Source organism: Thalassophryne amazonica, chromosome 14 (assembly GCF_902500255.1).
Source record: "Thalassophryne amazonica chromosome 14, fThaAma1.1, whole genome shotgun sequence".
Lineage (NCBI taxonomy): Eukaryota > Metazoa > Chordata > Actinopteri > Batrachoidiformes > Batrachoididae > Thalassophryne > Thalassophryne amazonica.
The window spans coordinates 30,952,939-30,969,004 of NC_047116.1; the positions used below are offsets into that span (position 1 = coordinate 30,952,939).

Consider the following 16,066-nt stretch of genomic DNA (forward strand, 5'->3'; position numbering starts at 1 on the left):
AATGTGTTGTTGCCTGGGTGCAGTTTCTCAAGCAGAAATTTAAACATTGTCACACCAGGGCCATACATATGTTGCCTCACATAGTCTTGTTCTGCTTGCTTGTTACCACCCTGGTGGTTCTTGGTGACTTCCGTTGCCTGCATATATACGTACTCCTGACCACTGTCGTCCCTTGCGGTACTAAATGTGTCCTTAGTCATGGTGGCCCACCCCTCGCAGCCACAAAAATAACAGAGATTGAACCAGTTGCACTCAAGTAGTACAATGGGATCACAATGCCACGAATGAAAATATGTTCAGATTTTCGCCATGTCCAACTCACCAATAGGTTTGTGCATTGACTTCTTGTTTCCTTGTATGAAATATAACTTGCATCGAGTAACGAACATCTTGTTGGATGTGGTGAAGGCGCCATCCTTGATTATATTAAAATCCCTGCTGTAAGGTGCGGAGCTCACTGTCCATTGAATGGCTGCCCTTAGCTGAGTCAGTGTAGATGGGGTGAGTGATTTGTACTCGTCACCTCGGCATAGTAGTGCCACAACATGTCATTTAGTTCTGGTGGCGTAACAGTATGCAGGTCGCATTCAGAGTTGCGCCACGCCAGCCACTCACAGAACTTGCACATTCCAAACTCAGTGGATTTTGTCGTGTTGGCTGATACCGCGCTGCGCTCCAAATTTGCCAGGGCGTCCTCATCAAGCTGGCTGCTTTGGCTGCTGTTCATTGTCGGACTAGCCATGAGAAAATCATCTGTAATATCCATATTGAGACCAACACACACTTCTCGCCTTTTCATCTTTTCCTCTGCGGACAGTTCTTGGGCTGCACACTATGACGTCATCAGTTTATGCACAGTGGGCGGGTATTCCAATACCTGCCTACTACTGCGGGCAGGTACAGACAGGTTGCGTAAATGTAAATCGATGCTACCAGCCCAGCAACGCCTTAGTAAGTGATAATAATAGAGTGTATTTTACTCTATTTAGACTGGGACCCAATGTTATCCCGGCTGCTCTTATTTTGCTCGGGATTCAATCTATCTTTGTTAGTTGGCTATGTACCACAGGCTTTTAAGGTGGCAGTAATTAAACCATTACTTAAAAAGCCATCACTTGACCCAGCTATCTTAGCTAATTATAGGCCAATCTCCAACCTTCCTTTTCTCTCAAAAATTCTTGAAAGGGTAGTTGTAAAACAGCTAACTGATCATCTGCAGACGAATGGTCTATTTGAAGAGTTTCAGTCAGGTTTTAGAATTCATCATAGTACAGAAACAGCATTAGTGAAGGTTACAAATGATCTTCTTATGGCCTCGGACAGTGGACTCATCTCTGTGCTTGTTCTGTTAGACCTCAGTGCTGCTTTTGATACTGTTGACCATAAAATTTTATTACAGAGATTAGAGCATGCCATAGGTATTAAAGGCACTGCGCTGCGGTGGTTTGAATCATATTTGTCTAATAGATTACAATTTGTTCATGTAAATGGGGAATCTCCTTCACAGACTAAAGTTAATTATGGAGATCCACAAGGTTCTGTGCTAGGACCAATTTTATTCACTTTATACATGCTTCCCTTAGGCAGTATTATTAGACGGTATTGCTTAAATTTTCATTGTTACGCAGATGATACCCAGCTTTATCTATCCATGAAGCCAGAGGACACACACCAATTAGTTAAACTGCAGGATTGTCTTACAGACATAAAGACATGGATGACCTCTAATTTCCTGCTTTTAAACTCAGATAAAACTGAAGTTATTGTACTTGGCCCCACAAATCTTAGAAACATGGTGTCTAACCAGATCCTTACTCTGGATGGCATTACCCTGACCTCTAGTAATACTGTGAGAAATCTTGGAGTCATTTTTGATCAGGATATGTCATTCAAAGCGCATATTAAACAAATATGTAGGACTGCTTTTTTGCATTTACGCAATATCTCTAAAATCAGAAAGGTCTTGTCTCAGAGTGATGCTGAAAAACTAATTCATGCATTTATTTCCTCTAGGCTAGACTATTGTAATTCATTATTATCAGGTTGTCCTAAAAGTTCCCTAAAAAGCCTTCAGTTAATTAAAAATGCTGCAGCTAGAGTACTGACGGGGACTAGAAGGAGAGAGCATATCTCACCCATATTGGCCTCTCTTCATTGGCTTCCTGTTAATTCTAGAATAGAATTTAAAATTCTTCTTCTTACTTATAAGGTTTTGAATAATCAGGTCCCATCTTATCTTAGGGACCTCATAGTACCATATCACCCCAATAGAGCGCTTCGCTCTCAGACTGCAGGCTTACGTGTAGTTCCTAGGGTTTGTAAGAGTAGAATGGGAGGCAGAGCCTTCAGCGTTCAGGCTCCTCTCCTGTGGAACCAGCTCCCAATTCAGATCAGGGAGACAGACACCCTCTCTACTTTTAAGATTAGGCTTAAAACTTTCCTTTTTGCTAAAGCTTATAGTTAGGGCTGGATCAGGTGACCCTGAACCATCCCTTAGTTATGCTGCTATAGACGTAGACTGCTGGGGGGTTCCCATGATGCACTGTTTCTTTCTCTTTTTGCTCTGTATGCACCACTCTGCATTTAATCATTAGTGATCGATCTCTGCTCCCCTCCACAGCATGTCTTTTTCCTGGTTCTCTCCCTCAGCCCCAACCAGTCCCAGCAGAAGACTGCCCCTCCCTGAGCCTGGTTCTGCTGGAGGTTTCTTCCTGTTAAAAGGGAGTTTTTCCTTCCCACTGTAGCCAAGTGCTTGCTCACAGGGGGTCGTTTTGACCGTTGGGGTTTTACATAATTATTGTATGGCCTTGCCTTACAATATAAAGCGCCTTGGGGCAACTGTTTGTTGTGATTTGGCGCTATATAAAAAAATTGATTGATTGATTGATTGATTGATTTCCACAGCAGATCTGCTGTGGATCCACACGTTCATTTGGCACAGGTTTTACTCTGGATGCTCTTCCTGATGGAACTCCGGATGTACAGGGAGGCACATGACTAGTCGTATTTTTGAGTTTCCTTTAAATTTATTACTAGGTTATTTGCATTTGACTTCAATACATCACAGGATGTTCCCAAAAACACTTGTTTTTCACCTTCTGCCTTCTGTTTGTGTCACTGAAATAAGAAAAGGTCCAGATTGCCAGAGCAAATATAGGTCACCAACATCAGTAAGGTGAGGGTGCTGTGCCCAAAGAATTCCATCTCTCCAGCTTGTGTTTTGTATTTTTATCCAATACAGCAGAGCATATGATATTCATGGTAGGAGTATTAAAGAAATGCAGAACAGCCTTTCTAGTAAGACTAAAGATTCATCTGAGGTGGGTGAACAGTTGTAGAAATGGATCTCCTCTTTTTTCAATTTTCTGTGCAGACAACATTTTCAGATAATTGCAAACAGAAAACACTTGTCTTTCATTTATTTTGGAATCACATATCTAGAATTTTATTCAACCCCAATCAGTACAAATGGGGTAGAAGCAGAACCCAGTGGTATATTTTTGATACATTTTCCTGACATTTTCTGTAAATGTCACCTGTATAGTTGTTTTCAATTCCACTTCTTTTGATCATATTTGCTTAAGTAATGTGGGATCCATAATAATTTTACTGATGGAATCCATTTGGAACCATATAACAATATCTGTTCAGACTCTATAGCAAAATTTTGAGCTTTGTGTCAATTTTTCAAAGTACTGCACTGTCAGAGCAGTTTCCATTCAACATGTTTACATCAGAGCAACTGCAGTGAGTAGGGGTAGATATTGAATTTTGTCATTAAAAGCCATGCTTGAAAAAGAGGAGAAAATTGTTTCAAAGCGAAATGTGGCTAATTAGCCAGATACTTAAGTCATTTTTCAAAAATAATTGCAAAATGACACAATCTAGTCCTTGCGATAGACTGGCATCCTGTCCAGGGTATACCCTGCCTCACGCCCTATGTCTGCTGAGATGGTCTCCAGCTCCCCTGTGACTCTTAATTGGAGTAAACGGGTATAGAAAATGGTTGGCTGGACACTATCTAGTTATATTACAGATACCTGTAAGAATTGCCTAAATAACAGTATAAAAAAAAACAAAGCTCTGGTGGGGTTTGCTTGGACACCAGGTGTACACATTAGTACATCTCATGATGTGTCCTGATGAGGGTTAAACACTTTACGGTAAACCTGTATATAATAATGTAATCTTCTTAACATTGTTTTGTCATAAATATTGATACTGTGAAGGATGAAAATTGGGGTGTATTAACAATTAACCAATATAAATCGAAGTTCAGTTTAAAAGTCGTAGATACGAGTGCATCGGTACACCAACTCCTGAATCAATGTAAATGTATTATGAACTGGTGGAGAGTTTGATTTTAATGTTGTAAATCAATTTAATTAGGGTTGTTATGCTGCTACGTCAATGACTACGTTTACATGCCGTTAATATTCGGGTTAAGGTCAATATTCTGATTTCTGAATCATTAGGAATAACCCGTTTACATGCTTAAGCAGACAGAGTTACTCCTGTATACATGGTCACTGGTATCATTTAGAATATCCCCATCTCCAATCGGTGCTTGATTTGATCTGGCGTTCGTGCAAATCCTGCTTCGTGTAAAACCCCTCATTACACACTTTTCTCAAACAGGCATTAACATTTTCTCATTTTTCTCTCCTGCGGGCTGCTTCCGCAGGAGACACAGCAAGCGTCTCTGGACCTGTTGCCAGATTTGGCGCAGCTATGCACAGAAGAGAGGGGGGTGGTGAGAGTGGTCCATTGTAGCGTTTACCGAGCCACAGACTAATTGCAAAGTTCATATAAGTGTGATTTTGTGGCATGGTAACTTGCTTGTAAAGTGATAATTGTTTTTATTTCGATTTCCAGTAAAAATCACACCGTCTGTGGAGGTTAAAGCAGCTATGCATGCTTGTTGTTTAGTCATGCACGCCTTGTGCTTTGCTTCAGTGATGTACCTCGCGCTGTGAAGTGCAGCTTTTCCGCATTGATTTCCTCAAAAGCTGGACTAATATTCATTGTGCCCTCTCTTGACAAACAGATCAAAACTGTGATCAAATCTGATAAAAATCTGCCCATTAAAGGTGTTTTTTGATTAGTCAGTTAAACGTGATTCACTAAACAAATGCGTGCTTCCTCTCTCTACGTCTGTGAGATGGAGCGAGCAGCTCATGTTTGCTGCAGGGACCAGCAAACAGCGTTGTGTGTTTTTAAAAAATACACAACCACGCTGCTTCATTTTAAATATGCAATATGTCTCTTGTAGATCATCAGTAGTGCATGTCTGTCAATCAACTGAATTTACCACAGGTGGACTCCAGTTAAGCTGTCGAAAGATCTCAAGGATGATCAGTGGAAACAGGATGCACCTGAGCTCAATTTTGAGCTTCATGGCAAAGGTTGTGAATACTTATGTTTGTGTAATTTCGTAGTTTTTTTATTTTTAATAGATTTGCAAAAATCAAAAAAAAAACAAAAAACTTTTTTCACATTGTCATTATGGGGTATTGTGTGTAGAATTTTGAAGGGAAAAAATAATTTAATCCGTTTTGCATTAAGGCTGTAACATAAAATGTGGAAAAAGTGTGGTGCTGTGAATACTTTCTGGATGCCCTGTATGACTGCTGGTTTGATCCATTTGCTGACTATAAAACTGAACTGTATAACTAATGAGATTCAACATTAATGAATAGAAATGTGCTGCTATATGCATGTTACAAGACATCATTGATGAAATTGGTAAATGGTCAAACTTCAAGGATTTTTCCTATTTTTACACAATTTGATTAAAAAAAATATTGTTTGTCGTAATCTCGCTAACAAATTAAGCAAAGACAGACAGTGGTATGGATGATGAAAAGCATGTTTTTGTTTAATAAGCATGCAGTATACTGTGTATTGTGATGTTCTTTGTAGCTGTTGTTGAAATCAGTGATGATCTGTGAATGAACTTGACTTGAATGTTTTTCTAGTTTTTTTAATGATGCTTTGGCTGTGCCTGATGACAGATTGATTTTATTTGGAGCACAGTGAGGCAGTATGAGCAGTGCTGGGAAGGCTGTTAGGGCGAGGTTCAGTGAGGACGCTGGTTTTTGAAGGCAGAAAATTGCTGGTTTGAATCACAGTTCCTGTTCTTAAAATTGCATAATAATTTTGCATGGAGAATAAATTACTTGCACGATCTAAAAGAGCTTTAAATCATCTTCATTGCATTTATTTTGTAAGAAGATCTAATTTAGAGGCAAACAGAATAAAATCTTAGCATTTGTTTATAAATATTCATGTATTCTTTCACACTAAACAACATACTGTTCTTTCCTGAAACACTGTAGGTTTGTGCTCAACAGCTATAATCTTTTTGTAACCACTTCAACACTTTTTGCCGGCTGTACAAAGAAAATGTCTCTCGGCTTACAGCCATCATGCAACACTCGGTAGCTATATAGTGCAAGTGTATGCAAGAATGACATCATGGTTCTCTGATGCCACAGGCTGAGGCCTCTTGAACTTTTTGGCAGAACTTTCAACATGAGAAATGTTTGTACCATATTCAAATCTGCTCCCTGCACTACCCCTTCACCTTTTTTCCCCCTCTTATTTTTAAACACAAAGCTATTTTGCTGCTGGTAATGAATATTTGTACGTTTGCCAAGTAATATTCCCGCCAACTTTGAAAGAAATGCGCCCAGCCTTTTTTGACCTATCTTGTACACACATGCACACACACAAGCCAGTGGAAATGATACCCTGCTTTGCTAGTGTACAGAATAATATATGTGGACTGGGCAATATTCTTTAAATATACTTTATCTCCTCTGATAATAATCTTAACAGCCAGCTATTTATTCCTTGTTCCATATCTGTGTGACAACAGAGTTGTAAAAATGAATTGATTAATTCATTATTAATGTATTATTAGGTTCATCACCATCTATTTCGATGATATAAAAAAAAGATTAAAAAAAAATCCAAATTCTATGATTTCAATTTGTGATTAATATTTTCTTGTTTCTTGACTGGTGTCTTTATATCTCTGGTCATAAACATAATATATTTGGAATTTTTTTGGGGGGTCGGGGGGACAAGACAACTGAGGATGTCGTCCTGAACAGTGTTTGCCATTTTTGGACCAAACAACTAATCGATCCATTGAGAAAATAATCAATAGTTTAATCAGTTAATGAAAATATTCCTCAGTTGCAGCACTGGTGTCAAATATAGGCGATCTTTCTTTTGGCTGCTCTTAATTTGCGCAGGGTTTCCACAGCAGATCTGCTGTGAGCCAACTGATTTGGCACTGTCATGTACTGTATGTCATCCAATGTTTGGTCATGCCTTGGTTGGGGTTCTGTTTCTTTTCTGTGTAGTTCCTACATTGTTTTAATGGTCTGATTGGGGAAGATGTTGGTTTGTGCTGTATTTGTGACTTCTCTTGCTGGGTGTTTCCTGCTTGGGCTTCTCTGTCCCTGTTTCTCTTGTCTGTCTCGCTTGGTCCTTGGTAGGGGAGGCATTACATTCTGTCTTGGCCACACCCTGTTCCGGTTCTCTCCACAGGTGTTCTTAATCTGTAGCTCACTACTTGGTGTATTTAAGCTTCACTGGTTGCACTGATAATTTGCCTGATCATTGCACCTTGTGCCATTGCTTCTATCTTTGTTCTTGTGTATTGTTCTAGTCCTGCTGCCAAGTGTGTTTTGACCCTCTGCCTGTTTTTCTCGACCACGCTACTCGCCTGATGATTTTGATCTGTTTGCTATTCTTGGACTGCCTCTTTGTGTACCGGACCCCACCGATTTCTTTAGTAAACGTCTTATTGAACAAGAACTTCTGTGTCCAGTCCCGCATTTGTCTCCAGCCATCCCTGCTAAAGTATTCTGACAGGCACAGGTTTTACTCCGGATGCTCTTCCTGGTATGTGTAACAGAAAACACTTGTCTTTAACTTATTTTGGAATCACATATCTAGAATTTAATTTGACCCTAATCAGTACAAATGGGGTCGAAGCAGAATCCAGTGGTATATATTTTTTTTATATATTTTCTGACATTTTATGAAAATGTCACCTATATACAGGTGAGCCCTGTTAACTTGCATGAGTTAAGTTGACCAAAAAATCATGTTACCTTGCCATAATAGTTTCAATAATTTGAAGCGTAATTTCTTCCCGGATGATGTTGATTTCTTCATCTGGAGTGGGTTCAGAATCATTTTTTTTTCCTCCTCCAGCTTCAGGTCAGCGATAAGGGTGGATGATTCTGTGTGGAAGATTCCTGACGATTCAAAGTTTTCGGATGCGACTCTTTAGATCCCTACTGCTGGTTCAGATTTGGCCAGAATTTATGCACGCACCTGCCACACGCGCCCACCACACAGCAGCAGCCTGAAGAGGAAGAAGAAATCATTGTCCATACTGACGAACTCTCCCAAAAACTGGTCAAATCAAAATGGACTTTTATAGGTAGTCCAAATTTTCAAGGTCCACAACTTGACTGTGAGTAAAGCCGAATCGCGACTTAAGTGTGCGCAAGTTAACGGGGCTCACCTGTAGTTGTCTTCAGTGCCACTTCTTTTGATCATATTTGATTAAGTACTGAGGGATCACTAATAATTTTACTGATGGAGTAGATTTGGAGCCATATAACGATATCTGTTCAGACTCCATCGCAAAAGTTTGAGGTTTGTGTCAATTTTTCAAAAGTACTGCACTGTCAGAGCAGTTTTCATTCAGGATGTTTACATCAAAGCAACTGCAGTGATTAGGGGTAGGTATTGAATTTTGTTTTGAAAAAGCCATGTTCGAAAAAGAGGAGAAAGTTCTTTCAAAATGAAATGTGGTTTATTAGTCAGATACTTAAGTCATTTTTCAAAGTATTTGCAAAGTGACACTATCTAAGCCTTGCGATAGATCGGCGTCCTGTTCCGGCTGTACCCTGCCTCACACCCTATGTCTGCTGAGATGGTCTCCAGCCCCCCATGACCCTTAATTGAAGTAAGCTGGTATAGAAAATGGTTGGTTGGACACTAGTTATATTATAGATACCTGTAAGAATTGCCTAAATAAAAAAAGTTAACAGTATTCAAACAAAACAAAGCTAGTATATCTGATGATGTGTTCTGATGAGGGTTAAACACTTAATAGTAAACCTGTAGATAATAATGTAATCTTCTTAAAATTGTTTTATCATAAATATTGATACTGTGAAGGATGGAAATTAAGGGTGTAACAATTACCCGATATAAATCGAAACTCTGTTTAAAAGTTGTAGATATGACTGCATTAATACACCGACTCCTGAATCAATGTAAATGTATTATGGTGGAGGGCTTGATTTCAGTGTTGTAAATCAGCTGAATTAAGGTTTTGTTGATACGTTGGCCCAGTGACAGACTGGCGTCCTGTATAGGGTGAATCCTGCCTCACCCCCTATGACTTCTGGGATAGGCTCCAGCCCCCCATCACCCTTAATTGGAGTAAACAGTAATAGAAAATGAATGGATGTTGTTACGTCAATGTCTTCACTCGTCAGAGTGAAGCTCTCACAAGACTGGTCACAGCTGAAGAAGATCCTTGATTTATATGTATCTGAATGTACTGTAGGCAACTGCACTTTTGGCTTGTTCTAATATATCATAGAAAATTAATGTCTACATTATATAAAGAATAGTATTGGACTGCACCAAATTCAGTCATTCTATAATAAAAAGTATTGCCTCTGAATTGTATCATAGTGTTTCTCAATACATATTGTATTGTCAGTGGTGCAGGGGTGGTGGCCAAGTGGTTAATGTGCTTGGTTTCAGTGCAGAAGGTTCCGGGTTCAAATCCCACCCCTGCCACATTTCTCCATGTAATGTGGAGTTGCGTCAGGAAGGGCATCCGGCGTAAAATCTGTGCCAATTCAACATGCAGATCCACCTTGGATTTGCTGTAGCAACCCCGAGTGCAAACAAGGGAGCAGCCGAAGGGACGTACTATTGTCAGTGGTGCAGTGTAATGAAGTACAAATACTTCATTACAGTACTTACACTGAACAAAAATATAAATGCAACACTTTTGGTTTTGCTCCCATTTTTCATTAGCTGAACTCAAAGATCTAAAACATTTTCTATATGCACAAAATACCTGTTTCTCTCAAATATTGTTCACAAATCTGTCTAACTCTGTCTTAGTGAGCACTTCTCCTTTGCCAAGATAATTCATCCCATCTCACAGGTGTGGCACATCAAGATGCTGATTAGATAGTATGATTATTGCACAGGTGTGCCTTAGGCTGGCCACAACAAAAGGCCACTCTGAAATGTTCAGTCTTTTTCTCACAGCGAAATGCCACAGGTGTTGCACGTTTTGAGGGAGGGTGCAATCGGCATGCTGACTGCAGGAATGTCCACCAGAGCTGTTGCCCATGAATTGAATGTTCATTTCTCTACCAAAAGCCATCTCCAAAGTTTAAGAGAATTTGGCAGTACGTCCAACCAGCCTCACAATCGCAGACCACGTGTAACCACACCTGCCCAGGGCCTCCACATCCAGCATGTTCACCTCCAGGATTGTCTGAGACCAGCCATCCAGACAGCTGCTGCAACAGTTGGTTTGCACAACCAAAGAAATTCTGCACAAACTGTCAGAAACCGTCTCATGCAAGCTCATGTGCATGCTCCTCATCCTCATCAGGGTCTCGACCTGACTGCAGTTCGCCATCGTAACCGACTTGATTGGGCAAATGCTCACATTCCATGGCCTCTGGCTGCTGATCAACTCTATGCGAAGGAGTTGTGTTGCACTGAGTGAGGCAAATGGTAGTCACACCAGATACTGACTGGTTTTCTGGACTCCCCCCCACCCCCACCAATAAAGCAAAGCTGCATGTTTTGTTTCGAAAATTTTGTTAATTTGTGAAAAAACTGTCTTAGCACAAATGGACAGAGCCTAACTCAGGAGATTCAGCTTGAGACACTGAATGCATCCATATAAGGCACTTGAATGTGCAGTGTACGGTTTGGGAATTATAGGCCTCAAGGCAAACATGCTGCTATAGCATCTCCTATAGGTGGACTTGTTTAAATTTTTTGTGTATGAGTTACAGGTAGGGTTTTGTACCAGTTCTGAACATGGCACCTCTCCAGCTTGTATGGTCTAGACTGCAGTAGTGCATTTAGTTGTCATTGAGGTGAGAGGTGAGGTACAACATTGTACCTCACCTTTATTGGTTTGACAGAGGTGTTCAACATCATGTCACACCCACTTCTGTGGAAGATTCTGAGCCAAACGGACTGTCTGGAGAAATTTATCAAGATCCTGAGGCTTCTTCACAATGAATTCTGTCACAGTTCTGGTAAATGGCACAAACACTGAAGCCTTCAGTGTTCACTTAGGAGTAAAGCAGGGCTGCATCACCGCCCATCATCATCACTTCGCTCTTGAACTTCTAGTATGCCCACAACAGCAGAATGTCATCCTTTGTGTAAGAAGGTCTTCAGAAAATCCTTGAAACATTTGATAAAGCCTACACCAAGCTTGGCTTTCACGTCAACCTGAAGAAGACACAGAACCTGTAATCAGCCTGCACATAGCATGGTCAGTCCAATGCTTCTTGCTGTGAAACTATACAGGCAGGTCTTGGAGAACGTGACCCACTTTCCATATCTAGGAAGCCATGTGTCATCAAATGCAGACATCGATGATGAGATCCAACACCAACTCAAGTGTTTGCAACAATAGAGACCTTCGACATGAGATGAAAATCCTCATCTACAAAGCTGTTATCATGTTAACCCTGCTGTACAGACCTGGACCATCTACCGTCACCATCTGAAGACCCTCAAGCAGTTCCACCAACACTGCCTGAGGAGGATGGATGGATGGATGAGATTTATTGTCATTGTCATTACAAGTGCAACAACAACGAGATTACGTCCACACTCACATTTCCACAGACAAACAGCAATTAATCCACAATTATTACTTGTTTACCGTAATAATGGCACACATCAGAATTAAGACAACACATATGCATTTGACATTGTCCAAATTGAGGCGATGTGAGTGTGTGGTAGCTGGTGCAACGGGAGTTGCACCACCGCTAGCTTGGGAGGAACAGGGACCTGCCGCAGCTAAAACCGCGCAGCCCCCAAAGGGGAAAGGGGTGGTGTGAGCGGTGGCCAGGATGGGGTGTATGATGGGGGGGCAGGAGTGGAGGTAGGAGGGAAAGTAGAGCATGCTTCAGTCTTTGTCCATGTGTGAGTCTGTCTGTCCTTGTGTACTGGAGTAAGAGAGATAAGGAGGCAGCCAATCTTCCCAAGGCCGTAGAAATTCTTCTGGAGGAAAAACAATGGGCATTTTATCCTTGAGAGGCTGATAAGCCTGCCGTGTTTGTGGTTGAGCAGTGAAAAACACTTTTCCAGCTTCACATGAACAAACCAAATCCCAATTATGAAAACTGGGATTTGGTTCCACCTGATGTGGAAAATATCTTCCACATCAGGTGGAAAGACTACTGTACCAACATCAGCATCCCAGCTGAAGCCACCCTCCATATCATAGAGTGTTTCATCACCAAGAACCAGCTTCAGTGGGTGGGTCACGTCATAAGGATGGATAGATGACAGCCGACTTCCCAAAGAGATCTTCTACTCCCAGCTGAATGAAGGAAAAGGGTCCAGAGGAGGGCAAAAGAAACAGTACAAGGACCTCCTGAAGAACAACCTCAAGAGCTACTCCATTGATGGAAGACCTGTGAAGAACAAGCGAGTGACCAAGCCAGCTGGCAAACAATGAGCAACACGGGAGTGGAAGTGTGGACAAACAACTCAGAGGAGAAGAGGAAAAGAGCAAAGAATAGCAAGCAAGATCCTGACCGGCAGGAGCTTCCTACAGCAACCACATGCAGCATCTGTCGGAAACAGTACACCTCAAGACTGGGCCTGCTCAGTCATCTCCGTGTCCATCCCATCTGGGAATGGATCAAGAGACACCAAGGATTTCAACTGCACCTTCCACCATGCTTGTTTTCCTTCTACAGGTGAGCTCCATATGTTAACACTTCATCAGGGATGACAGATTCTTACGATGGGGTGAAATTCAGCTGCCATAACATGAACATTAATGCTACAGGGTGTAGGATTTTTCATTGTTTATTTTTTTTGTGTGTTGTCTTTGTGTAATCATGCATTTAACTGTAAACCTGCAAAATAAACACATTTTTTAAAAATAATCTGAATTGTTTGTTATACACAAATTCCCTGATATATATATATATATATATATATATATATACACACATATATATATATATACACACATATACGAGTTCTGTTAGAAAAGTATCCAACCTTTTATTTTTTTCAAAAACTATATGGATTTGAATCACGTGTGATTGCATCAGCCAAGCTTGAACCTTCGTGCGCATGCGTGAGTTTTTTCCACGCCTGTTGGTTGCATCATTCGCCTGTGAGCAGGCTTTGTGTGAGCAGTGGTCCACCTCTCTCGTCGGATTTTTATTGCGAATAAATGTCTGAACGATTTGGAGCTTTCGCTGCATCAGTTTTTTCCAGAAACTGTGAGAGACCTCCAGGTGGTAACCATTTGGAAAATTCAAATGGCTTTCAGGGACGATTTTATGGGGATTACACAGATTAAGGAGTGCTCCAGCCGGTTTAAAGACCGCTCACAGCTGCTGAGAGCGCGCCGTGCTCCGAGCGCCGATCGACAGGCTGAATCAACCAGATCATTTCCAACGTGAAGGCTTTGTTGATCCGGGACGTCGTCTGACTTACACAAAAATGGCAGGAGACGTGGACATCAGTACTTTTTCGGCACATTCCACTGTTACAGGAGTTTTTTTCATGGAAAGAAAAGCGGACGGATGCGCCACGGAGCTGTTCATGGCGCGGCACAAAACCAGCTCCGTGTTGGTCTCACAGGACGGCTTTGAGATGGCTTTCAGACGGCTGTCGGTGGGTTTTCAGTCGTGTGACTAAACGAGAAATTGTGGATGAGCCTGGACATGCCAGAACATGTCCTGTGAGGCTTCATCACGGCGTTGCTTTTCTAACAGACCTCGTGTATATACGAGGTCTGTTAGAAAAGTATCCGACCTTTTTATTTTTTTCAAAAACCATATGGATTTGAATCACGTGTGCTTGCATGAGCCAACCTTGAACCTTCATGCGCACGTGTGAACTTTTCCACGCCTGTGGATTGCATCATTTTCTGGTAAGCAGCCTTTGTGTGAGGTGTGTGTCGTGTGCGCTGCGTTTTTTCATTCCAAGGAAAAAGACGGAATGACTGGAGAAGCGCCGCATCAAATTTTGCCAGAAACTGGACGACAGCCAGGTGGAAACCATTCGGATTATTCAGACAGCTTTCGGTGACGATCCTATGGGCATCAGACAGATTAAGGAGTGGTACAACCGGTTTAAAGACGTCCGCACAACGGTGGCGAGCGAGCCACACTCCGGTCGGCCATCAACATGCTGAAATGACCAGATCATTTCCAAAGTGAACGCTGTGGTGATGCGGGACCATCGTGTGACTATCCAAGAAATAGTGGAAGAGGTGGACATCAGCACTTTTTCGGTACATTCCACTGTGACAGAAGATCTGGCCATGAAAAGAGTGGTGGTGAAATTCATGCCGATGGCTTCGGCACGAAGCTGCCGACGGCGGAGCAAAAGTGCCTTTGTGTTTAAGTCTCACAGGACATGTTGTGACATGCACACCTCTTCCACAATTTCTTGGATAGTCACACAACTGAAAAGTCACCGAAAGCCGTCTGAATCATCCGAATGGTTTCCACCTGGCTGTTGCCTAGTTTCTGGCAAAATTTGATGCGGCGCTGCTCCAGTCGTTCCGTCTTTATCCTTGAAATGAAAATCCGCCGAGTGCGCTGCACACGTCCCACACAAAGGCTGCTTACCAGGAAATGACGCAATCGGCGCACGAAGGTTCAAGGTTTGCTCATGCAAACACACGTGATTCAAATCCATCAGGTTTTTGAAAAAAATAACAAGGTCCGATACTTTTCTAACAGACCTCGTGTATGTATATAACATTTTGAAATGCCAAATTTGGTCTGTTTAAGTGGCATGCTGTTGACGAAACAAATAATAAAAACCATTTAACAACTTATTGTTTGTGTCTACAGGTGTTGCTCCTTTTCCTTAACCCGTTCCCCATCTCTTCCACCTCCCTCCTCTGTCTCCTTCTCACAGTTCCTCTTTGAACCCCCCTCTTTCCCCTGCGTCTCCTGTACTCCAACATTACTCTTTTCTCTTGCTTTCTGACCACCCCCCCAAACACACACACACACACACACACTAATGTCTCCCCACTTTTTACCCTCCTCCCTCCTCAGCTTATGTTGGTAAAAATATCTGCAGACAGCAGGAGCGCCTGACTCTCTCCCTCTCATCCATCCACCATGTGATCTCGCAGCCTGCCTCTACTCCACTCTCCTCCAGTCAGGCTCCTGCCTTTCAGCCGGCTGCAGCTAATGAGTCTTTGTGTGGCCACAGAGAGGGAGAGAGACAGAGAAGAACACAGTGACTGAGAGGGAGTTAAAGTGTGAAACACTGTTGACTTGCAACAATAAAGTAAATGGTAACAGTGGTGCAGTCAAAGCTGGAAAATTACCAGTTTTTCCCAACACTTCTGCACCCTTTTCTTTTTTTGTTTCTCATGCCCGTGGACCACAGGGGTCGCTACAAGTCAGTGGACTGAAACCAAACAGAAGCCTCTTCATTCATCATGTGTCAGTTTTTTTTTTTTTTTGAATAGCCACAGTTATTATTGTTTGGCTGTGCTGCTGTGAGAAGAGGTGAAAGGAGTCACAATCTTCCAGTGGATCCAGGTCAGTTGCTCCTGTAAGGGCCAATGCACAGAGAAGTGTAATGCGTTCCTTGTGGGACTGATGTGTCATGACTTGCTCCAGATGCCATAGGTTGGCTGGTGTCACTTGGGACAATTTCACATCGGTTTATTGCGATTATGGAAAAATGGGTCTTGCAATGCAAATGTGCATGCTGCTGATTTAAGGAGTTGGTTTCCACGCTTGGATGTGCG

The 16,066-nt window shown here is 41.9% G+C and overlaps 1 protein-coding gene across 2 annotated transcripts in view; it reads left to right on the forward strand.

Moving 5' to 3' along the window:
* Window positions 1-16,066, forward strand: part of csrnp3 (cysteine-serine-rich nuclear protein 3) — an 81,356-nt gene that overhangs the window by 41,738 nt on the left and 23,552 nt on the right. Inside the window, exon 1 of one of the 2 annotated variants that reach the window (XM_034187081.1) lies at window positions 15,702-15,854. The exons of the other annotated variant lie outside the window; for it this stretch is intronic. The gene's annotated coding sequence lies outside the window, so the exon portion shown is untranslated. Of the gene's footprint in view, window positions 1-15,701; window positions 15,855-16,066 lie in introns of those variants that run through there. 2 annotated transcript variants of the gene reach the window in all.